The following is a 25869-nucleotide window of genomic DNA, read 5'->3' as shown; positions in this document are numbered from 1 at the left end:
AGCTAGTTCTCTTGTAGTCAAATAAATCCGAGGACATAGATGGCTATTGGGAAGATTGAATTGCAGGGCCTTGGTTGTCTTGGTGGTCACAAAGAATGGGGCAGCTTTAGGATTGTTGGCACCCTAAGAAAGTGACCATCTGTGTTTCTAAGATAGTCCTTTGGGAACCTCTTAAGTACCTGGATTAGATGAGCAGTAATGTCCTTTTCAGTATTTCATCTTATGATTCTGTGGCACTCCAGGATTCTGCCTGGTTTGTAGGGCCGTGTGCTGAACTTGTTAGAGGTGCATCTGGTAAAGGCAGTGTGAATTGCACCTAACTGATTTTTTTTCCTTCCTTCAGGTTTTTTTCAATAGTATTTCATTTTTCAAAATGCATGTAAAGATAGTATTTAACATTCATATATATGTCTTTATGTTCCAAATTTTTCTCACTTATGCCTTACTTCTCCCCTCCCCAAGCGATCTGACACAGGCTAAATTTGTGCAATCCTTTTATTTTTATTTTATTATTACTTTTTTTATTAAAGCTTTTTATTTACAAAACATATGCTTGAGTAATTTTTCAACACCTTACAAAGCCTTCTGTTCCAAATTATTCCCTCCTTCCCCCTCTTCCCTAGATGGCAAGTAGTTCAATACATGTTAAATATGTTAAAATATATCTTAATCCAATATATGTATACATATTTATATGGTTATTATGTTGCACAAGAAAAATGGGATCAATAAGGAAAAAAATAGGGAAAGAAAACAAAATGCAAGCAAACAACAACAGAAAGAGTGAGAAAGCTATGTTGTGGTCCACACTCAGCTCCCATGGTCATCTCTTTGGGTGTAGATGGCTCTCTTCATCATTGAACAATTGGAACTGGTTTGAATCATCTCATTGTTGAAGAGAGCCACATCCATCATAATTGATCATTGTATAATCTTCTTGTTGCAGCAAAAAATGATCTCCTGGTTCTGCTCATTTCATTTAGCATCAGTTCATGTAGGTGTCTCCCTGAAATCATCCTGCTGGTCATTTCTTACAGAACAATAATATTCCATAACATTCATATACCATAACTTATTCAACAATTCTCCAACTGATGGGCATCCACTCACTTTCCAGTTTCTGGCCACCACAAAAAGGGCTGCCACAAACATTTTTGCACATACAGGTCCCTTTCCCTCCTTTAAGATGTCTTTGGGATATAGGCCCAGTAGAAACATTGCTGGGTTAAAGGGTATGCACAATTTAATAGCTTTTTGAGCATAGTTCTAGGTTGTGCAATCCTTTTAAACATATTTCCACATTTGTCATGTTGTGCAAGAAAAAAATCAGACCAATAGGGAAAAAGTCATGAGGAAAAAAGTAAGAACAAACAGACAAAAAAGGGTGAAAATGTTATACTTTGATCCAAATTCAGGCTCCATAGTTCTCTCGCTAGATGCAGAAGACTTTTTCCATCTCAAGTCTATTGGAATTGCTTTCAATCATTACACTGCTGAGAAGAACCAGATTTATTACAGTTGATCATCACATAATTTTGCTGTTACTATGTACAATGTTCTCTTGGTTCTGATTATTTCATTTATCATCAGGTCATATAAGTCTTTTTAGGCTTTTCTGAAATCAGTCTGCTCATCATTTCTTAGACAACAATAATATTCCAATTCATCTGAAATACCATAATTTATTCAGTCACTTTCCAAATGATCTGACCTATATTTTTATGTAACTGATCTATACCCTCCTTCCAGTTACCTCATGCCTGGATTACTGCATCAGCCTCCTAGTCCCTTTGCTTCTGGCCTCTCCCTCTGTAGCACATACATAGACAGAAGTATAAGTAGAAAGATAGATTAAAAAAAAAAACTAGAGAGAGAGAGAGAATATAGGGATAGAGAGAAAGAAACAGAGATAAATGAGTGAAGCATTTTAAATATACTTACTATGTGTTTGGTTAAGCATTGTACTAAGTCCTCTAGAAACAGAAATAAGACAGTAGTCCTAGTTCTCAAAGAACTTAAATTTGAATGGGAGAGACAATACATAAAGGAGAGCTAGAAAGTAGGGGGTGGGAGATGGTGAGTCCAAAAGTGGGGATGGAGTGGGATAGTCTGTTTTGTAATGCTGGTGAAATCAAGAATTCTATAGAGGGAGTAGTGGCTGATTCAATAAAATTCACAAAGCCTCAGCCTCTCAAAATGGTGGTTCTGAGCAGGGGCTCATTTTCTAGATTAATGTTGCTTAGTGCTTTGATTGAGAATTTTCATTGACTTCCTAGAGTGGTATCCCAACCTCTTTATAAGAAGAAATGAATTCTCAGTCCTCTAAAATCTTGAAATCAGTGGAAAGACTTAGAGTGGGAGGGGGAAAGGAGGGAGGGGAACAAGGGGAAGGTATTGAGAGCAATGCATCTGAATGAAGCAGAGGCCAGAAATGGGACTCTTGGCTGCTGCTCCCATGGTTTGCCCTCCTCTTTTCCAATGGTATCTCTTATTTAGTCTGCTCCATGTATTTTTGACCTGAGCCATACTGCTCACTCTCTTTAAAATACCTCAGGTGCTTCTTTGTCTTGACACCTTTTCGCATGCTCTTTCTCTTGATGAGACTCCCCCATCTGTCTCCTCTCCCCCTATCTGGATCCCATTCAGACTTTGAGTCCAGTTCCAACTTTCTCTCCTTTTAGTGAGTCTTTTTTTTTCTTGACCACCCAGCCCACACTGAGCTTTCCCTTCTCTGATCTCTTCCATCCCTATAATCTAAATCATTCATCTGGCACTGAACTAACAGACAGACACAACTTGATCTTTTCATGATTATCTTTTCATGTCTCCAGGATGTGCTTCATCAGTGAGAGAGACTACGTTCTTGGATAGGGGGATGGCAGTTTCTATATCCCTACTGCCACTGGGCACACATTGTATCCTCCAGAAAGAACTTTGGATTGACTGATTTCAGCTCTGATCTATAACACTTTTCTTTTACTCCCCTACCTCCACTACAAATATCATCCTCCCTTTACTGGAAATCACCAGGTTGGGATTTGTTCCTCATTTCCTCTCGACCAGAACTACTTCCTTTGGGGAACAAAGTTCTGTTCTTTCCTAGATATGCCCTGTGACCTCTTCGGTTACAACAAACATCACATAGTAGAATTGATAAATATCAACATTTATATTGAACCCATGGGAGGCATTGTGGTGTAGTGGAAAGAATACCAGTTGTAGTCAGCGTATCTGAGTTCAAATCCTATGTCTTTGGCCAAGTAACTTAACATAAACCTCAGCTTCCTCATCTGTAAAATGAGGGAGTTGGAGTTTCTCTTATAAGATAACCATCCTTCCAGATTTCTAGCTATAATTCCATGTCCCCAAAGGAGGGACAAACTCTTCCCTTACCAGTCTCCTCCAGAAGGGGCTGACATTTGAGCTTATGGGAATGACAGATGTCCAGGTCCCTGGAGTGTAAAAGGAGGTAGGAAAATGATGTTGAGGGGGGGCTCTCCAGATCAGTGGTCTGTGTACTGCAATGGGGGAGATCTGAGGGCGGGAGCTAGTATTTAGAGACAAAGCAATTAGTAGAAACGGTTCTGAAATTGAAATCAAGAGAAATCTTGCTACTTGTGAGAATAGGAGCTAATTTTAATTTTTCTGTGTCTCAATTTCCTCATCTTTAAAATGGGGATAATAGTACTTAAAATACTTTAAGATAGTACCTTAGTACTTAGCTCACATTGTTATAAGGATCAAATGAGATAATGTTACCTTAAGTGCTTTGAAAGCTTTAAAGCCCTATATAAATGTTGGTTATTATTGTCCCCTGGGGGAAGTGTGTCCTCTGGATTCGAGAGACTGGAGTTATCTAGTTCAGCCATCTACCAGAGCTGATCGGCCAAATGGACTTCATTCTGTGCTGTGTGGACATAGAATGTGGGCAGATGGAATGCTCATTTAGGAAGAGGATTTAAATTAGGTGGAGAGAAGCATCATGGACAAGAGGAAGGATGAATTTTATGTCTCCCCTCATTGTGATTGAAGGCAGTTGGATTAACATATGAATGCACTTGGGTGTGTGCACATGTATATGTGTATCTATTTACAGATTTTCTGTGTGTAATGGCTCATTGTCACTCTAGTTACACCTTTCTAGGCCAGCACAGGTCTAGAATGAATTGTCCTTGGCCCAGGGGTATAGAGGCCTCCGACTCATGGGTATCCCCCACTTCACCTTTTATCTACTTGCTCTCCTGCACTTTGTTGGGAGGTCACGTGTGAGGAAACAAGCCTCACGTGGTTTTAATCATTTTGCCATAAAAGCTGAGCTGCTTTCAGCTTTGATCCCTGCTGTGCTGCTGGGAGGAGGGTCTGGGGGCTGAGCGCCCGTCCTCCGAGTGGCTCCGGAGTGAGGCTCCCACATCAGACGGCAGCAGTAAAATGGAGCACAGCTCGTTAATTTTGCCTCTTAACCAGGGCACCTGACAAGAAGTGACTTTGAAAACCCGGAGGACGGATGGGAGGGTGGGCAGCTCTTGAGCTGTGTGAGAAACATCTGTTTCCAGGTCCTTGGCCATTAAATTGACATCTTTTTATTTGAAAAATTCCTTTTATTTCCCAACTTCCTGCAATTGGTAAAGTATCTATGCCAAGGAGTTGAAATTCATGACTTTGAGGGTGAGATTAGCTAACGGGCCTTTCTGTCCCTTGGGAAAGGGCCCACTGATGGCCAAGGCAGGACTATGGAGCCTGCTTGTCAATTCTGAAACATTTGTGCGGAGAATGTCAGACCCCATAAAAAACCCAAAATGGCCTTGAAATCGAAAACCTTGTGAAGGTCCATGTGCCTCCATATGAGACATATTAGTGATTTAGAACTGGAAAATACACCCAGAGACTGCAGGTCCTTTGAGATCCTTCTCCTCTCAGGCTCTGATCATGTTTCCCTGACAGATCTATCTGTGAAATACCCATGGCCACAAACTACGGTACATTAGATGCTGGCTGTGATGGCCAGTGTGAACTGAAGGCTTTCTGGGATGATGAAAATCCTTTCCTTTTGATTTGTGATTCCATGGATGGAAGTTGGGTTGACCATCCCTAGACTGAGAATCTGGAATGGAACTGAGGAACACTGCTCACCTCATAGACAACCTTTCTGGCATTTCCAAGTCCATGTCCATCTTTCTCTGCATCCTTCGCATCCCTGTGGATGTATATCCCTTCCAGCACTGAAATTTTGTGAATCTGTGTATATAAAGCTTGTCTGTATATATTTGTATAAATAAATATGTGTTTCTATAGTATATAATAGTATGCACATGTATGTGTATATATGTATGTGATGCAGGAGAAGGAAGAAATTGTGTGTGTGAGTAATGGAAAGGAATTCTTTTCTAATTTCCAGGTTTCCTGACAGATATGGACCTGTCTTTGCTTTTTTTTTTTTTTTTTCAGGAATAACTTACTAATAGACTCCATACCTCATATCCCCAGTCCCATATTACTTCTGATTCCTCTAGCTTCCCATTGCCTCTATCACTTCTGTTACTTCCATTACACTCCCATACACCCATCATCCTCATCACTGGAATCTCTAATTGTGTACAGGTTATTTTCACCTAGATGTCTCACGAGAACTCAAGTTTACCATGTCTAAAATAGCACTCTATTTTTTTTTTCTAAATCTGCTCCTTTTTCTCATTTCTTTTTTTCTGTCTATGGTATGAGGAATGATATTCATCCCATCTCCTTTATTCATAAGTTTGGAGTTATCTTTGACTCCTTTCTCATATGAATTCTGATGTGAAATTAGCTATCAAGTCTCATACTAGTTTGGCAATATTTCTAATATCTATTTTCTCTTCTGTTTTTTTTTTTCTTTTTTTTTCTTCTTTCTTTTTTTCTTTCCCTTTTTCCTTCTCTTTCTACCACCTGAGTACAGGCTATTTCTCCCTTACTCAACTATTGTGATGGCATCCTAACAGGTAGTTAGCTTTCTACCTCTCCTGTCCAACCTATTTTTCATTCAAAAGACAACTTATTGTTATTGTGGATAAAGTATGTTGGTCTACAATCAAGAAGTCTTGAGTATGCATCTTGCCTCAGACACTTCCTAGTTTGTAGAGTCTGGGTAAGTCATTTAACTTTTCTCAGCTATAGGGTTTTTTTTTTTTTTTCCTATAAAATGGAGATATCATTAGCGTCTACCTCACAAAGTTGTTATAGGTTTTTTCTTACTCTCTTACTTTACTCAAATGAGTAAACATATGTAAAGTAATTTATAAATCTTAAAGCACTGTTTAAAACAGCTATATAAGCATACAAATAAAAATCTATGATTATTATTTTTAAATAAATATATGTAAGTAATATAAATATATGCATTCATATTTGCAGTCAAATATGAACATTTAAATGTATAAATATGCATATCAATACATATATTAAATAAGGTATGATATGTTTAACCTATATTGGATTACTTTCTGTTTAGGGAAGAGGCTGAGGGGAGAAGGGAAGGAGAAAAATTTGGAACACAAGAGTTTTCAAAGGTAAATATTGAAAACTATCTTTGCATATATTTTGAAAATAAAAAGCTATTATTAAGAAAACAAAAATGATATATAGATATGATAATAATTATTTTTATTGTCCTGCCAGCAAGTTTTTTTTTTTTTTTTCATGCATGCATATGACTACTATTGCTATTACAAAAGCTCCAACTCTTCTGCCTGGCATTCAATGCATTTCACAATGTGTTGCCAGCCTACATTTCCAGCTTTCTTTCATCTCACTTCCTTGCACACTTCATTGTTATAGCAGAACAGTCACCTGCCCTCTCCTTGAATATTTTCTGTGTTCTTACATCCCTGGGCTTTTTCTTAAGTTCTTCTCAACGCATGAAATTTTCTCTTGCCTTGCTTAATTTCCTCCTCCCCCAACTCATTCTTTAAAGCCCAATTCAAATGCAAACTTTAAGAAGTCTTTCTAGATTCTTCTTGATTGGTAATGACCTTCCCCCAGACTCCAGAGCATTTTGTTCTAGAACTCTCTCATTTATTTATTATTTAATAGTAAACTTTGCCATTTTCCCTGTTGGTGTCTTATCTCTTTAGTAGAATGTAAGTAAAGAGCTGTATTTTATCTGAATTTTGTATTGTTGTGCGGGGCCTAATGGTGTTGTATACAACACAGTAGGCACTTAATAAATGTTTGCCTTGCATTATATTGTTGCTGTATTAATAATAATAATGATGATGATGATGATACCTGGCATTTATGTTGAGCTTCAAGATTTGGATTTTGTTGTTGTTCAGTTGTGACTCACTCATTATGACTCACAGATCATACAATACTGTATGTGGGACTTTCTTGGAAAAGATACTGGAGTATTTTGCCATTTCCAGCTCTAGTGGATTAAAGCAAATAGGGTTAAATAATTTGCCTTGCATCCACACAGTTGGTAAATGTTTAAGGTCACATTTGAACTCAGTTCTTCTGGACTCTAGACCCACTAGACTATTCACTCAATTAGGAACCTGCCTTCTAGGTTTGCATTTAGCTCATTTAATTCTCCCAACAACCTTACAGCCCAGAAGAGCAGCCTAAGAGAAAGAACTGCAGCCCATTGTATGTAATTGCTTTGCTATTTCAGAATGGTGATGGAGTTGGAAATTCTGTGGACATCCAGTCCAACATTCTGGCATGTGGACCCAGTAGAGTACTTGAGGAAATGGGAAGGAAGTTACTATTGTTGCTGATATAAAATTGGCTGTAACCCTTGCATCTGGGCAAAATTGGTTTAGCTGTGGGGAGAGGAACTGAACTCGGGGAAGCTTCTGGTGCCTGGGGAAGTGTGCAGCTGCAGCTGTGTGGGTAACCTGGGAGTCTATTTTATGCTGGCATTTTGTACAGTATACCATTGTTCTGGGCTGACCCACTGGGAAGTCAGCCAGAGGAGTAATTATAGGGTGGTTGTGACTTCTCCCCATGGCAGCTCCTGGATTGCGATTGTGTTCGCCATGAAAGTAAGCAACTTGGAGATTCAAATATATGAACAACAAGAAGAGTAAGGCTGTTCAAGTCACCAGAAGTGAGAGTTTGTGATAATAAAGGAATTCAAATAAAGCCTGTAAAGTTGATTGAGCTGTAGTTTCCAGCTCTCACAGGGCATACTTTAGATACTTAAATGTTGCATCTGTGGTTCCATCATCCCTTTGCCTGTATTCCTGCCCATGTATTAGAACTATGTGGTATGAAAACCAATTAAATCTAAGATTTTTTGTAATAGAGTAGTTATTGGAGTATGTGAGGACAAGAATATTATTATAATGGCAGCTCACATTATATAGTCCTTTGTTTTAATAATAAAGTTAAAATTATGAAATTATTATTATTATGAAAAAAAGTGAGCCACTATTGTTATAATATCCTTTCTTGAAATAAAAGGAAAAGTAAACAACAATGGGTTAAATTTTACCAAGAAATTTACTTGTACTCATCATCAAAATGGCTAAGTCTTTTCTACATGTATCTCCTGTTGGTGAAGGAAACAGCACTTGTCTCAGTTATTGGTTCCACATCACAACAAGGGTGGTATTCAGTACGGTACTTTAGGAAAGTATTACAGAAAAAGTCTACCGCAGCAACATTATTTATACTAGATATTGGCTCCAAATTAGCCAGCCTGGTCTTTTCCTGTCATGTCTGCACACCAACCGGGAGAGTGACACAGCCAAATTGTTAGCTTGTATAGTTTAGGATCTGTCTCTGTCATCCACCATCGTTGGGTGTTATGCCTTTACCCATGCAACTCTCCAATCATCTTGCTGTCTGCTCACTCTTTACTCCCCTTCTCTCTACTTAGCACAGAAACCTGCTAGATGAGACCTCCAGAGACCATGCCCCATTCCATGAGGGAGTTAATCCTCTAAGCTCCAAAACTTCATCCTAAGGATGAGCTGTTCTGATTAGGGGAGTATAAACGTCCCTAAATTCCTCTACCTAGCTTATCCTTGATCATATTTCATATCTTTTCAGGTTATCTACTCTAGCCATCTCTCCATATGCCCTGGAGTCATGTGTAGGGTAAACATATATTTTTGTTTTCCTCAGTCTACCCCATTCTCTTCCTTTCCATTCAACTTCTTTGAGAACAGTCATCAAAACAATACTATCTTTGATTCAGGAGAGTGTATGACAATCCGTTATCTTGTAGTTCTACTTAATATTCCTGTGACTCCCTAGACTAAAACTCCTTTTCTTGGCCACAATCTCCCAGATATCTTGTTTCTTTATGTTAAAATGTAAGCCCCTTGAGGTCAAGGACTATGTTACTTTTGCATTTGTATCCTTAGTGCCAAAGACATAGTATGAGTTTCATTCATTTATTCAGTACTCACATCAAAGTTTGAATTATGTCTTCTTTGACTATCATTAAAAGCTAGTGGTATATAGGTTTTCTAAGCCTGGTGATGCAAACTAGGAAATGATGAACATCTCTCTCCATTGTCACCATCTCTTTGTCTCTTTTATAATCTTTGTTAGTGCATATCTCCAAAAAACCTCCCAGCTTTTATCCTCAAATATGAGGGTCTGGATTTGGGAGTACTATGGATATAATCCGATTGCTAAGCATCATGCCAGGAGGGAAAAGGAGCTAGGCAATATAAGTAGAAAGGGAATCATTCTATGTGCTCCCTATAACATGACCTCCCTGTCTCCTTTGCCAGTCTATTACCACTGGGCCAGATGGAAGGGTCTGTGTGAATATCCTGTATATGTTCCTTTCCAACACCCACTTTGGTCTTTTGGGAACAGCATCTAAGAAAGAAAGTTAACTTCCTAGTTACCGTGGTTTTTTATTCCAATTTGAATATATTAAACTTGGCATTCCAGCTGTGCACATCCCTGGGGCCATTGAAATAAAAGGTTTTCAGATTTAACCATTAAAGTTTTAACTGGCTAATAAATCTAGGTATGTGTGTGGGGGGAGTTGTTACTAAACGTTTACTATATTGCTCTCGCCTTTAACTTCAGAGTGAATTCAAAGTGTGGGTTTCCATGAAAAAGACATTACGTTATCGTCAAAGCTGATGTCAGACCACAGCCAAAACATGGATCTGATTCCTCCAGACCTAACCATTCATTTTTCTCCCTGGTCTCTTTAAGACCAGGAATTGATCACTTCTGTATTCCAAACTCATTCACTTGCTGCAAAGCTGTAGATAATAGCCTCCCATTCCAATGAATAGAACATTTCTAAATCCAACCCAAGGCCTGCTCTTGGTCTGAATGTCTTCAGGGTAAGCTTCCCAGGACCAACTTTTATAATATTACAGGGGAAATATAGCTATAGTTAAGAAAATTACAAGCTACTCCTTTTTCAGTTTCTTCTGGGAGAGTTTGGTAATCAGTATAACTTTTGGTTTCTAACTTCTTTTTCTACCATTTTTACTTCTAAGGAGAGAGAAAGCAACTTAGTGGTAAAATATAGCTTGCAGTTTATATGAAGGTAAAAATATAGAACTTAACAACCATCTTTGAATCAGGAGTTGGATAAAAGGGACAGAAGCCAAATAAAGTGTGGCCATTTGAGGGAAAAAAAAAGTCTGACAGACATGTTGAGTTATATCAGCCAACAGGAGGCCAAAGTTGCCATTCCAGATGTGCTGTTTTCTAGTACACTGACAGCTTTCAAACCTGTCCCAACGGTTTAAAACAAAATCCTGAAATAGAATTTTGATCCAATTTAGCCTCCCATTCACCTGTAAGACTTGCTGGCTGGCTAAGCCTGTTTGGCCATTTGATGGATTTGATTTCTGACAATCAAGACCCATAAGCCCCATAGATAGGAACCTCTAACCTTTTCTTGGAAACCTTCCTAAGAGAGATTTTTCACATCACAATGAAAGGCAAAATAGACTGGATGGAACAGCTGTTTTTTTTAAAAGAGATTTTATTTTTAACTTAACAATGTTCAGTTAACGTCTTTGAGGACCTAACATTTTGCTCCCTAAAATATAGCCCAAACAAGGGCAGTGAGGCACAAAGAGAACATTTTTAGTCAATTTAAACCAGAAAGAATGTTTCAATTTGACAAGGGGAAAAAAAAGCCTTCTTGTTTTGGAGTGACCTTCTTAGATTGGTACTGACCCATTTCTCTCTCCCTGGGATAAACTGGGGAGAGGACAATGACAATTGCCAACATTCTGGTCAGTTCAGATCCCCTCCTCCCCCCTTCCCAAATCTGATAACCATAGACACTTTGTAGAGAATCATTTCCTGGAATCCCTCAGGGTTGCCTTCTATAAGCCTCTGAGACTGAAGAAAGGCCCTCCCAGCATAGCTCTGCTCTAAGCCTTGACACACAGGCAGCAACAGGAGGCCTTGGGAGAAGCCTGTTTGGAACCAGACTGAAAGGGAGGAGGCTGATTGGAGAGACCCAATATGTTCCTACCAGCTGGAGAGAACAAATCTAGAAACTTTAGGGCCCGCTCTCTCCTTCAGGATTTATAAGGAGAATTTGGCACTTCTTTTCACTGGGCTGGTTGAGACAGACTGACATTTGATGTGTCTGAGGAGTTCATCAGCCACTGCAATAAAGCTTTCTCATATCTCCCCTTCTCCCTGTAACAATTTCCACATTTATTCTCCTGACTTTAAAATTTTTTTTTCAACTTTTAAGTCCTAGCCTTCCAAGCTCAAGATCAAGAGAGAAAGAATGAATCAGAAACATAGAGAGGCACAAAGAAAGATACATTTGCAGATGGAAAAGGAGAAACAAAGGCAGAGACTGAAGCAAAAAGGACTTATATATAAGTAAGATGCAGCAGTTAGGAAGCCTCACTCCTGAGATAAAAGTGCTCTTGACAGGAAAAAGTCTGACTTAAATCTTGCATAGTTTATATGAATTGATTAGCATTAGGGGAGACTCCAAGGAGTCTCAAACAGGGGGGCTCATATTCACCCAGTCAGTATGACTCTAGACTTCATCTATCTGGAACTCCAATTGTTTGGAAGAAGAAGTACTCATTGATTCATTCAGTGAATGTTTTCTGATCATTATGCATAGCATAATATTAGATAATATAGGACATCCAGTAAAAAAAAAAATCACTATCCTTGTTCTTGAAAAATTTACAGTCTGAGATGTAGAGAGTGACTTCAGGTTAGAGTCTGAGGCAGACTCTAAGACTTGTTAAGACCTGAGTTATATTCATTTAGGGTCAGGTGTTGTTAGAATTAGGGTTAAGGTTAGGGTTAGGGTTAAGTTTGGAGTTGTAGTGTCATGTAAATTTAGAATCAGAGATTAGGGTTTGGCTAATACTTAGATTAGGAAGGTTAGAGTCTGAGTAAAAGGCTGAGGTGGAATTAGAGATGTTGGCAGAGACTTCAGATTAGAGTCTGAAGCAGAATCTAGGACTTGCTAAGATCTGAATTATTTTTAAAAAAGTAATTTACTGTCTGATTGGGCCTATGTGGCTTACCAAGGTCCATTCTATCCCTTCATTTTCCCTCTGGGATTCTCTTTTTATTTGCATATCATTGCTAGGGTTCTTATGTACGGCCAAAGGAAGGTGAAATGAAACATGGCTCAATATCCAAAGAAAGACATAGAATTTTGTCCTTGATAAGCTAGCTCTTGCCTGTGTAATACAATCCCACAAATAAAACTCAAGCAATCACTTCTTTTTTTCCTCCTCCCAAAGTCTCAGCTTCCTCCTTCCTATTCTTCCTCCGATTTACTGACCATGAACTAGTTGGCAGGCTGATGATTGTATGATCATAGATCTGGAGCTGGAAGGAATGCAGAGATCATCTAGTCCAAAGTTCCTGTTTTACAAATGAGAAAGTGAAGTACAGAAAGGTTTTTCTAAGCATCTGAGGCAGGATTTGAATGCAATTCCTAGAGTTAATGTTATTCTCACTCTAGCATGCTGCCTCCTTGTGTACTGGTAGGAATTCTGATTAGTTTGTTTTTCATATAAATCCTGTAGCATTATCTTCTGATACCTGTCTTCAGTGGAATTCTGGAGGCAGAGGACTAGATTTCATCTCACAGCAGACACAGTTCTGAGTATCCAATCAACAGTCATATTCAAGTCTCTTGAGAAAACAAAATTGGAAAATTAATTCTAGACTTTCTAATTATAGATAAAATCTGGCCTTTCTGGAAGAAACTTTTGGAGAGACTTAATCTGTGGTTGTTCCTGGAATCAATCAATCAATCATTAAATATTTATTAAATACCTATTATGTATAAGGCCTTCTGCTAGGCACCCAAGGTACAGAAAGGGGCAAAAGATAGTTCATTTCCTCAAGGAGTTTACAACCTAGTAAGGGAAATAGCATGCAAACAAATATATATGAAGCAAGCTATAATCAGGATAATTGGGAAATAATTAACAGAAATGAAATGTTTTGTTTGTGGAACAACTAAAAAGCCAGTGGCTTTGGGTCAATCTTTTTCATAAATTTTTTCCTCTTCTACGATCTCCCTAATATTCCTCATTATCTTATTTTATGCCTTCTCTTTTAAGCCTCTCTTGGAAAATGAGCTCATTTCCTTCTTTATAGAGTATTACTGAATTTGAGATTTGGAAAGGACCTCAGTGGCCACTCACAAACAAAAGGAATCCCATCATAATATCCCCAACAAGAGATCATCCATCCTTTATGTGAAGACCTCCAAGAAGAACCCACTCCTTCCCCGGGAAGCCCATTCCATTCTTGAACAAGCATAATTATTAGAAAGTTTTTGCTGACATCAAGTCTTAATTTGTAACTCAATACTCATTTCTGCTAGTTCAATCTTCTGGGGCCAACAGAACACATCTAATCCCTTTTCCACATGATACTTGCAGAGAGTGATCATGTTCCCACTGATTCTTCTCTTCTCTAAGCTAAACATGCTCAGTTCTTTCAAATCATCCTTATATTTCAACAATCAATCTTTGACTGAGCTCTCTAATGTAGTTTCTTCTTTGCTTTTCCTACAATAACCTTCTGGCCTTTTCATTGTAACTCCAGCTTTAGAGAGTGGGATATCTCTTCTTGACAAGGACAACAAAAGCCAAGTATGCATGGTTAGCCGACTTTTGATCCCATCTACTCTCATCTCTTCCAGGGTTGTAGTCCCCAAATAATCCTGTGTCCCTATTTATCATCTTTAATCTCTCATTTTCTCCTCTTGAAAGATTTCTTTGTTGGGATCTATCAGGAATAAAATGTCTAAAATTAGGGGATCTGAAACTTTTGTTCCCAAATTTCCTATTTGTTTGTAATTATAGATGGATAACTTGGGAGGAGGGGAGAAACAAAGCAAAATGAACAACTAAATCCTGAGAGGTCATTAATCTGATACTTTTATATTACAAATAAGGAAAATGATGGCACATAGAAGGCTTAGGCACTTGCCCAAAGTCATGAAGGCAATAAGAAGTTGAAGTCAAATTTGACCCAAATATTCTAGATTGTCAGTAATTTTGTCCTTATGCCAAATGTCATCTATTAAATATTTTTTCCTCAAGGCAGAAATTAACAGATTAGTATATGTCTCAATTTGTCACATTGTCAAATTAAAAGATAGAGTTTGTCATTATAAGAAAACTGATCATTATTGTCATTATTGTCATAAGATCAAATTTGTCAAATTGTTAAATATAAAATGGAATTCTAGGAGTTATAGTATCATTATTTTGAGCTAGAAGGGACCTCATAGACTATCTAGTCCAACCCTACCTCTGAGACCAAGACAGATTAAATGATTGACATCAGATGACATTGGTGATAGGCAATAGAAACAACCTTTTAACCAAGGTCCTTTGACCTTAGAGTTTTCATTTTTTTTATAATAGTGTTTTATTTTTCCAAAAACATATACAAATAGTTTTCAACATTCAATTTTGTAAGACTTTGTGTTCCAAATTTTTCTCTCTCCCCTCTCTCCCTTACCTCCCCTTTCCCAAGACAGCAAGCAATCTAATACAGGTTAAATATGTACAATCCTTTAAAAAAATACTTCCATATTTGTCATGTTGTACAAGTAAAATCAGACCAAAGGGAAAAGACATGAGAAAGAAAGAAAACAAATAAACATAGAAAAAAGGTGAAGATATTATGCTTTGGTCCACATTCAGTCTCCATAGTTCTCTCTCTGGATGTGGAAGGAATTTACAATGCCAAATTTATTAGAATTGTCTTAATTAACTGCATTATTGAGAAAAGCCAAATCCATAAAATCTTCATTCTCTATCTTTATTATACCTACCATGAAATAGCTCCTCTTGGAATATAAATTGTTATTGTTGTTGTTCACTTGTTTCAGTCATGTCCAACTTTTCATGACCCTATTTGGGCTTTTCTTGGAAAAGATACTAGAGTTATTTTGTCATTTCTTTCTCCATGTAATTTTACAGATGGGGAAACTGAGGCAAATAGAGTTAAATGACTTGCTCAGGGTCACACAGCTAGGAAGTATCTGAGACCACATTTAAATGCAAGTCTCTCTAACTCCAGGCCTAGTACTATTTGTCATATTACTAAATTCAAAGATAGAGTTCTGAGTATTGCTCCCCTGGGGCACTTGAAAAGCTAGTTATGAAAAAAATGAGCTGGGGAAATTATGTAGCTGGTTTCCTAGGTAGAGATCACTCAAGCTGAGATCACTTCATTGGGGTTTTCTGCGTTGCAAAAATGAACTAGGATTTGAAGTATACTTTAGACCAGAAATCATGACTTATTTGGGATGTCTATTGGGATGAGGTTTAAAGAGAAAAGTTATGTCCTAAGAAAATCAAGGACTTACTGATCCAGAGGCAAGAGCAGTCACCAGACTGTCAACTAGATTATTCCTAGTCCAGAAAGGAATATGGATGAAGAAAATACGGATGAAGACACCAGGCTTCACTCAAATGTAGATTTTATCTTAAAAATTGGTTAAAGATTATGCATCTGACAAGTCAGATGTGAGGTCAGTGAAATAGGGTCTAAAGGTACTGGACAGGAGCTGTGGGTCTAGACAGCATAAAGTAGATTAGGTGAGTGACTGATTAATTTAGGTTTGCCTGGGTCCTACTACTTGGTTGGCATTGGGCAAGTCACAAATTCCTTGAAGCTCTGGGTGCCCTGGGCAGAGCCTTAAATCTGGAGACAGGTAAGACCTGAGTTCAAATCAGAGCTTAGAAATTTACTATCTGTATGACACTGGGTGAGTCACTTAATTTAAGCCCCACTTTTCTTATTTGTATAATGAGCTGGAGAAGGAAATGGAAAACCAGTCTGGTCTCTTTGCCAAGAAAAACTCAAATGGATTCATGAAGAGTCAGACATGACTGAACAACCAAACAGCAACAACTATTTATTCATCAGTAAAATGAAGGGGTTAGAGTGGATGATCTCTTCATCTTAGCTCTCAGTTGTCCTATTGAAGTCATTCATCCCCCTCCCACCCCAATCCCCCAGAAAATGACCGCTCCAGAGGTTGTCATTGCTGATAGTTTTCTTCCATTGCCCCTCCCTGGAGAGTAAAGGCCTAGTTAAGCCAGAATTATTCTTTGAACCAGACAAGTAACCACAGACCCTCCCTAAGATCCTCAGAGTATCTCTGTGGCCACAGAATCTACCTCCTTAGCCTGAGTAGGCAAAGACCGTGGCACTGAGCATGGCTGTGGTCTGGGGCAATCTCCCAGAGTCTCTGCAGGCTCATGAGCTTTATCTTCCCCTAAGGATGTAACGACAAGACCCTCCTCACCAAGAAAACACTTTTCCTACTTTCCTTCTGGGAATGGTCATTTAAAAAGTCAAAATGGTCTTCATGGGGTTCAAGGGGTTTATTAGTTTTTTTTAAAAAAAAAAACCATGTTCCAGGTTTAGAGAGAGAGAAAACAGCTGCCTTCTTTTCACATTACGTCAATCCACAGGCGCCTGTAATTTACATTTTTCAACTCAAATGTTAAGGAATAATGGAATGGCTGCTTGAAGAAATCAGATGAAATAAAAAGTGGAAAAAAATGTGTATTGTACATAAACCAGATCTGTGAGCCTGAGGTGAGACGCTCCAGATGACCCAGAGATTGATGAATGACTCCAAGTAGAGAGAGCGCAGGTCAGTTCAATGGGACTCTTCACAGTCACTGGGACTCATGTGCTGGCATTTCATTTCCCAAGCACGACTTCCCTGATGGTTTTCATTGGGAAATTTTAGAACCCCTGAAGTTCTTGTCATAGGGGAAAAATCAAGGGGCTTAGGGGTTTCATTGAGGGGGGATGGTACAATTATGAGATCATGGTGGGGGGTGTGCTAGAGAATGAATAAAGAGGGATTCTGAGAGATCTTCCCCACAAACACCGACTACGACAACTCTTCTGTTACCTTACCCTTGGGTCTGAGTCTTGACTTCCCCACAGCAACAGAAAAGACTTCTCTGGTTGAGTCTTCATCAACAGTCTTTCTATGTGGACAGAGGTGGGGGTGAGATGAGGAGCTTTTAGAGTGATGTGTTAACAGGCTTATTTCCTGACACCCTTCTAATAATAATACTTTATTAAAATAAAAACAAAACACCACTGCTTAGTAACAAATCAAATATAAATGAAACATCTCTATAGACTATGTTAGCCTATAATATTTTTTCTGTGTCATAAAATCATAGAAACCTTGAGCTGAAAGGGACCCTTAAGAGATCACTGAGTGCAGCTCATTCATTTTACTAATGAGGAAATGGAAGCCCAGAGGATTTGCTAAAATTCATATAGTTAGTAATGAAAGGACCAGAATTTGAACCTGAATCCCATTTCTTCCTCCTTTGTGCTTTTCTCTGTACCACATTTCTTCTACAAATTATATTTCTTTTTATACATTGTATATTGTCTATATATGGGTGTTTTCAAGTGACATGTCCTTATCCTGAATTTCTATGAAATGCCCCCACTTGCCACTTCCCTATGGAATTATAAGCCTTCTAGATAGAGAATTCTACAGAGGCATTGTGGTATAGTGGATGAAGGGTGTGCCTTAGATTTAAGAAACTTTATAGATTCAAATCCCATTTCTGGCACCTATGGATTGTGTGACTCTGGACAAGTCATTTATCCTCTCAATGGGCAAGTCATTTTACCTCACAATACTCTAGGTAACTCTCTTAAGACCATCAACTGCAAAGAGAGGGCATTGATAGAAGGAATTTACTCATTCGGGATTTAACTACTATTGAAATAACAGATTCAGTTCCTGGCTCTTTCATTGTTTATAAAAAAACCATGACATAGGTGATAGGAATATTATTCCCATTTGTGTATGAGGAAAATTGAGGCTAACCAAAATCTGGCCAAAATCTCATAGGCTGTAGATGGTAGAGTGATGGTTGGAATCCTGATCTCTCAATTCCCAAGATCCAAGTCCAGTGTTCTTTCTATACTAAAATGCAGCCATGTCTCTGAAACTTGTATATGCAAACATCTATCTGAATTTGTATTCACCATAATGCAGTGAAGAATGTAGAATAATTCTGTCTTGTGCTGATATTCTGTACTTCATCCAGCTGGGGGACAAAGGGTTGAGGGACATACTCAGGAAAAAAGGTGATAACAGTAATAATTCATGTTTCTATAGCACTTTATGGTTTTCAAGAGCCTTTCCTCACAATGACCCTGGAGCATGCTGGCTAACTTGACTTCATCATGTACCTCTTCATGGAAATCACAGTTGTAGAAAGATGGGGAAACAATTTCAAATCAGGTTAGAGCAAGGGTTCTTAACTTGGGGTCTGTAGAGCCCTCTAACAATTCATGGATAGGGAATCTTTATTTTCACCAACTTCTGAAAGAAATTTGGAATTTCCTTTCATCATGAATGCAGGCAAAAGATATTCTGAGGAGTCCCTTGGCTTCACCATATTGTCACCAAAGTGGTCTGTGATAAAAAAAAAAGTTAAGAGTCCCTAGTTTGGAGAGAATTGAAGAATTTCCTAATTCATTTGCCTAAGGGTGGCTCCTGGGAGACCAGTTGGTCACTCTGAGGACTTGTCAGTCATGATTGGAGCTGGTTGAGCATTGTCAAGGCCAGTCACCTGAAGGACCAGTTGCTCACTGATCTGTAGACACTTGTCACTGCCTCCTGGTTAATGACCTTCTGGCTGAGACCTGTCTGGACTAATTTCTACAATTAGGCAGGTTCATTTTCAGAGGCTGGAATGGGAACTTCTCTGAATTAGCTTTTATGGTTCAGAGCTTTTAATTTGAGATTTAAAAAACATCATTGCTGGCCCAAACCAAATAAACGGCAACTAATGAAATTCACAGAAGTTCTCTGAGAACACTTCTCACTGGTGCTCCTGGATGATTTATTGACAGCTGGTTGTAAAAACAATCTTATTAAAGGTCATAATGTTGGGTAAAAAAAAGGTCCTTTAATTTATAGCATAATTAGGCTTCCTCCAATAGGCACACTGCCAGAGCTGTCACTTACAGCTTTGAAATAAGCACTTGGTGTTTTTAATTATATCGAGGAGAAGGCGTTCAAAGTTCCAGTGGGGCCCTGTGACTTTCTCTTTATGGCCCTTTTATTGCTGTTAAAATAGTCAAAACAGGGGGTTGATTAGAGCCCACTGATGCCTCCTGATTACTGGAGAGCTTCTGAGGAGGAGGGACTGAGGGATAATGGGTCAGAACAGGAAAGATTAGAAGAAGGAATGGTGGGAGGGAAGGACAGAACAATAAGATTTGCCTTTTACATGGAAGGAGGGACAGTGGGACAAGCCTTTGGGATGTAGCAAACCCATTCCACACTTCCAAATATGTGTGGATTGAAGGATGTCTTTAACTGGACTGGAGAGAATATGCTAAGAGGATTTGGGGAATGCTAATGTTACAGGCAAGAGGTCAAGCATGGAGCAGGAAATATGGACCAAGTGAGGTCTTTTAAAATTGCTAATGTGGACCTAGGGGAGCTGAGGATCCTAGGAGAAGAGGTAGGGGTGTGAAGGATAGAGGAAGTCAGTCCTTCAAAGTAGAGGGGCCATTAGATCCAGTCTCTCTATAAGTAGGGCAGGGCTATTCTTTTGGTTTAAGTTATTTAATAACGCCTTTACACCCAAGCCCTCAGTTACAGCAAAGCCTATTTATTACTCTGGTATTGAAACACATTTTTTCAATGCCTTGGGAAACTTCTCTAATGTAGAGGGTTTCAGCATCATTTCAAATTTGAGGATCCCCTCCTAGGACTGATTATTAGGGGAATCAAAAGTCATCCTATGGTGCCAGGGGTGGACAATAAATCTCATTAAGGGGATGAAACTCCAGGCATGAAATTTCTCCTTTTACATATACCTTTCATGAGATTTCTGTTAAGCTTTTGGACTTGAGAACTCTCTCCTCTGATAGATCTGATTGGACAAAGAATAGTTTGATTGTGCCTTCTGGATGATATTGTTAGAAAGAAGTGGAATGCCATCATGATATTAAATGTTATTCCATAAGATCAGTATGAGATCAGGAAGTATCTCTTGGAATTGGACAATTTTTGATCTCCCCAAATAATTTGCTATTCTAACTTTTATTGTCTAGCTTGTCCAAGTAGTAAGAGACAGCATGTTACATTTGTGTGTACCTTATGTATGCGTTTTTACTGTAATTTATCCTGAACTTAAAACATTTAAAAATTCAATTAAATTACATTAACAATCATGTATGTTCTGATAGTCCAATGGCACACAAGTAGTTATTGAAATAATCACTAAACTCGGAGAATAAAAGCTCACATTTCTTCAGTGTTTCAAGGTTTACTCTGTAATTTCTTTATTATCTTCTAAATTATACATGAACAATCATATTAAACATATTTTCATATTAATCATATTGTGAAAGAAGAATCAGATCATGAGAAAGAAAAAAACATTAAAAAAGTGAAAATAGTATGCTTTAATGAATTCAGACTCCATAGTCTTTTCTTTGGATGTGGATAGTATTTTCCATCCTGAGTCTTTTGGATTTGTCTTGGATCACTGTGTTGTTGAGAAGAGCTAAGTTAATCACAGTTGATCATTGAAAAATGTTGTTGTTACTATTTACAACGTTCCCCTAGTTTTCCTCATTTCATTCAGCATAAATTCTACATCATAATTTTTTAATGTCAATCCTATCAGGTGACATAGTACAATTAGTACTCCTGAAAAAGGGAGATGATAGGATTGTTACATACTGTCCTGATCAGACCATATCTAGTTCTGGGCACCATGTTTTCAAGAGGGCATTTACAAAATGGTTTGTATAACAACAGGTCTGAAAATTGTGTTAAAGGAGAAAAGATTTCAGTATCCTTTTACTAAAATTACAGAGTTTAACCAGATAATCTCTAAGTTTCTTTTAGTTTTTGGCATTCTGATCACAAGAAACTTGGAAGGAGCTGGAGATGATTAGCCTGGAGAAGAGAAAATTTAATGCTACTATTTTCAAATATTTGATGGCTTATGTGGAAACAGACTAGATTTATCCTATGTTATTCCAAAAGACATAACTATGATGAACAGATTGAAGTTATAGGGAGCAGATTTTCCTTCAATATGAAGAACTTTTTAACAATTAAACTCATCTGCAAATGAAATGAAGTGTGAGATTGTGAATTCTTTGTCACCCGAAGTATTTAAGTGATGGCTAGAAGATCGAGATATCAGGAATGTTGTGTAAGGGGGGCTTACATTGGGTGGTATGACCCCAGTTCTAAGATTCTTTGTGTCTATGAATTTCATGCTCTTTCCTGGAGACTTAGGGTTTCTAACCAACTGTGAATATTTTAAATGAGTTAATCCTTGTAGCCCTGGCTCCAGCTGTCCAGTCTATGAATGCTTGAAAGATTGCAGGAAAAAGCTAACTTAGCTGGGATGATTCTGGAATCAAGAGGGTTCCCCAGTGATCTTCCTCAGTGGTTTCACAGGCTGTGCTATCTTCTGCTTTGTTTTTACAGAATGATTTAAGAAGCTCATGTGAAAAAATACAATGCCATGGGGCCAGGGACTGAGCCCTCACAGACACCAGAAGCTGGATGTTTATACTTTGGAGGGGAGGGGGAAACTGACTGTTCAGGCACCAGAGCTAAAGAATGGGCCCAATCAAAATAGTATCTAGATTGAGTGCATTAACTCTGGGAGACATATCCATAGAGTTATCTTTGTTTGGATTTGATTTGATTCTTGTTTTGATTCTCCAAATCACATTTAGCTCTCATTTCTGAGGAGCTCTCAGTAGCTGACTCAATGGGAAAGACGGAGATGGAGAAGTTATGACCCTGTTACTATCTCCACGGGGAATCTGAGATAGTGGAAAAGTGGTTGTCAGTGGTGTGGGAATCTTCCTCTAAGAAAGAAGTAAAGCTTATGGGTGGAATGTGGAGAGGTTCTTAAGGATATCTTTCATAATAATAATAATGATGATGATGATCATGATGATGATGTTAGTTAACATTTACAAAGCGCTTACTATGTGAGAGATACTGTACTAAGTGCTTTATAATGATTAATTCCATCCTCTCAACAGCGCTGGGAAGTAAAATTCCCATTTTCAGATGAGAAAATTGAGGCAAACAGAAAGTGACTTGACCAGGGTCACACAACTAGCATCTGAAACTGCACTTGACCTAAAGTTTTCCTGATTCCAGGACCAGCATCCCATACACTGTGTTCCCTAGCTGTCTCTAGATATCAATACCTATCTAGATCTAGATAAAAATATAATTCTAGATCTAGATATATTTAATATTATCTCAACTCTTGGACTTTTGCTTTTGTCACAAAGATGTGCTCTTTGAGAGGAAGGAATAATGATCACAATGATAATAACTTAACATTTAAATAGTATTTACCAAAAGCCAGGCACTTTTCTTAATGCTTTACAATTATTGCCTCATTTGGTCCAGTTCTGCACAAGTCTTATTTCTGCCCCCAATGCCAGGGACTCACCAGTGCCTGATCTTAGGAATCACTTCCCTTCTCCCAGACTGTTTCTTTATATGTAAAATGAGATTTGGAACTAGAAGTTTTCGAAAAGTCTCTTTGAACATTTCATGGAATTTACATCCTTTTGGCAAAGTTGGAAATGGAATCAGGATCCATAAATCTCAACCATTTAAAACATAGTTTCTTTTAAAAGGCATCTGATACTTGGGCAAATGAAAGGGAAAAGGAGTCTCTCTCTCACACACACACACATACACACATACACATACACATTCCCAATAGTTTAAGCTATAGTAAAAAATGAAGAATACTAGATGAATCTCTCCTAAGAAACAAGCAAGTAATAAATATTCTGGGACATCTTTTAAAATGTTTGGAGGCACATATACCTGAGACATGATGTCCTTGTCTCCTCTATGCTTAGAAGCTGGTCAGTGTCTAAAGCAGTTATTCATCATTTTCAAATTCCAGGTAATCCCATTTCCTGATGAATCTTGGCAACCCAAAGGGGGGTTTCTTATGAACTCTGATCCTAGTTTGCTGTTCACTGAGGAAATAACTAACAGGTGCCTGATTTTCTTAGCCATGAATCGGCAAAGTCTGGTTCTCTTAAACAATTTTTTTTCCCTGCATGAAATCCCTTAATAATGTTAATATTCTACTATCAGACTCAAAACCAAAGGACAATTGTTAAAGACATATTTCAAACTATGAAAAGCAGACAGCTGTCTGCTCTGGCTCTTGGGTCATGTTTCATGGTTATTCTCTCCTCAAAGAACCTTTCTTCCCATTTATTTTTTAGATCAGGGGATGAGTTAGACATTAGGTTTAGGTTAGAGTTCTAACTAGAATTGGATCTGGCTGGGATTTGATTTTTATTTTGCCTGGGTATAAGTTTGAGTTGGGATTGGCATTAGGATTGTATAGTCTGTCAGTTGACTTCAAAAATCATAGAAGGGTGAGTACTGATGTAAAGGAGTTATCAAGGCACTAATTTTTCCAACATACATAGGGAACTCAGCATCTCTCCAGCTTTCTCTTCATCTATTATATAACTTCTCAATTTTTCATCTCCCCATTTGTCACTCATCTTCCTGCTCTTCCTCTGTCAATGTCGATGTTGTCTTGTCAATCCACTGCCTGTTTTCTTGAGTAATACTATTTCCTTGACTTTGTTGGCTCTCTGTTCTGACATACCCACTTGCATAAACTTACACAGAAAAGGACCCCATCTTCTTCCATCTCATGCACTTCCTATTGGTTAACCCCATGAAGCTGCTTTGCATTTGTAAAGAGTAAGACTTAGATTAGATTAGATTAATTACTAGTTTAAGATTTTGAGTTAAGATTGGATTTGAGGTTGTTTTGGTGTTGATTATTGATTAAAGTTTAATCTATGGGTGAAAGATTTAGGTGACGCTTTTTGCATAACTTCAAAGTTTATCTGGGCTTTACAGATCCAATGCTCCTCTTTCTGGTAAGACAGTATGGTAATAGTGGAGTGAAAATCAGATCTTCATTCAGGATCTTTGGATTCAAATTCTTCTTCTGATTTACTATCTGTGTCAGCACAGGTAAATCATTTAATCTCTGAATCTTATTCTGCAAATTGGGAATACTGGTAGACTATTCCATGGAGTTATGGGGAAAATCCTTAGTAAATCTTAAGTCACTGTGAATTATTGTTATTGGTCCAAAGGTTCATTCAGATTAGCAAATGTTCCCCCTGATCCTGCTGCTCTTGTCACTCAGGATTTCTGTGACATGAGACAAGGGATGAGTAAAACTATTTCTCTGGTGGTGTCTTGGGTCCTAGCATCTCAGCTGCCCCATCCACCCAATGCCCAGATTCCAGAGATAACTGAGTTAGCACTGGGTTGGGGATTTTTGTCTGAGTTTCGGGAGAGTTGAGCAGGTGGGTCAAGTGAGAAGCTTGACTCTCATGCTGATTCATTTTCATTTTTTGGGAAAAGATGGGTGAGAAGGCAATTCTGTATAAGGGAATGGACTCGGGGGTTTATCCGTGTCCCTGGATAATTGGATAGGCTTGGACACAGTTGTTTTGCTTAGAGAGATGAGGCAGTGAATGCAGCATTTTTTTTTTGGGTCTCAGAGTGGTGTCTGTGAGTATCTACAATTGGTTGCCTGCTTCTAATATCTAGCGTGAAGCCAGTCAATAGTCTATGTATTATAATTGAGTGATTATGAATCCTGGTTAGGAAATGCTAGAATTTCTCTAGGGATCTATAGAAGCTTGGATTTCCTTTCTTGGAAATTTTCTTGGAAAATTTTAGAGAGGCAACCCTTTTTCCATTACCCTTGTACCATCTGAATTTTTTATTGTCATTCTAGGGGGCCAAGTCTAAGGTTTGTTGCTCTTTCATGTGACTTTGTCCCTTATAATTCTTCCAGTTCCAGTTCCTCTCTAAGAGGCTGGTGCTATCCAGTAATTCACCCACATTCCTCTAGAATACTAGATTAGCAAACTCCCAAGCTTGGGGTTGCTTTCCTTTTGGATTTATATCATTCAAATAATTAATGATGGTAAGCATAGGGCCATGTCTAGATTTTTGCTTTCCTCTAACTTGGGGGGGAAGAAAAGACAACAAGCATTTATTAAGGGCACATTATGTGCCAGGTACTGCACTAAACAAGTATGATCTAATTTGATGCTTGTACCAACCCTTCAGCATAGGTACCATTATGAAAATGTCATATAGTTCAAGATCCTGAGGCAGATGGAGACACTTGCTGAAGGTAATACATCTTGTTAATATTTGAGGCAGGCTTTGAACCCTGGTCTTCCTGATTCTAGTCCCAATGCTCTATTTGCTCTCTGTCCACTTAGTCTATTATTGCATCTCCATATCAGTCTTGATAGGTACAGGAGCTCTGGGAATGACAGTTCCAAACCATTGATCCTGTTTCC

This window comes from Antechinus flavipes, chromosome 2 (genome assembly GCF_016432865.1).
Source record: "Antechinus flavipes isolate AdamAnt ecotype Samford, QLD, Australia chromosome 2, AdamAnt_v2, whole genome shotgun sequence".
Classification (NCBI taxonomy): Eukaryota; Metazoa; Chordata; class Mammalia; order Dasyuromorphia; family Dasyuridae; genus Antechinus; species Antechinus flavipes.
The sequence above is the reverse complement of the archived record's forward strand: the minus strand, read 5'-3'. Positions refer to the sequence as shown.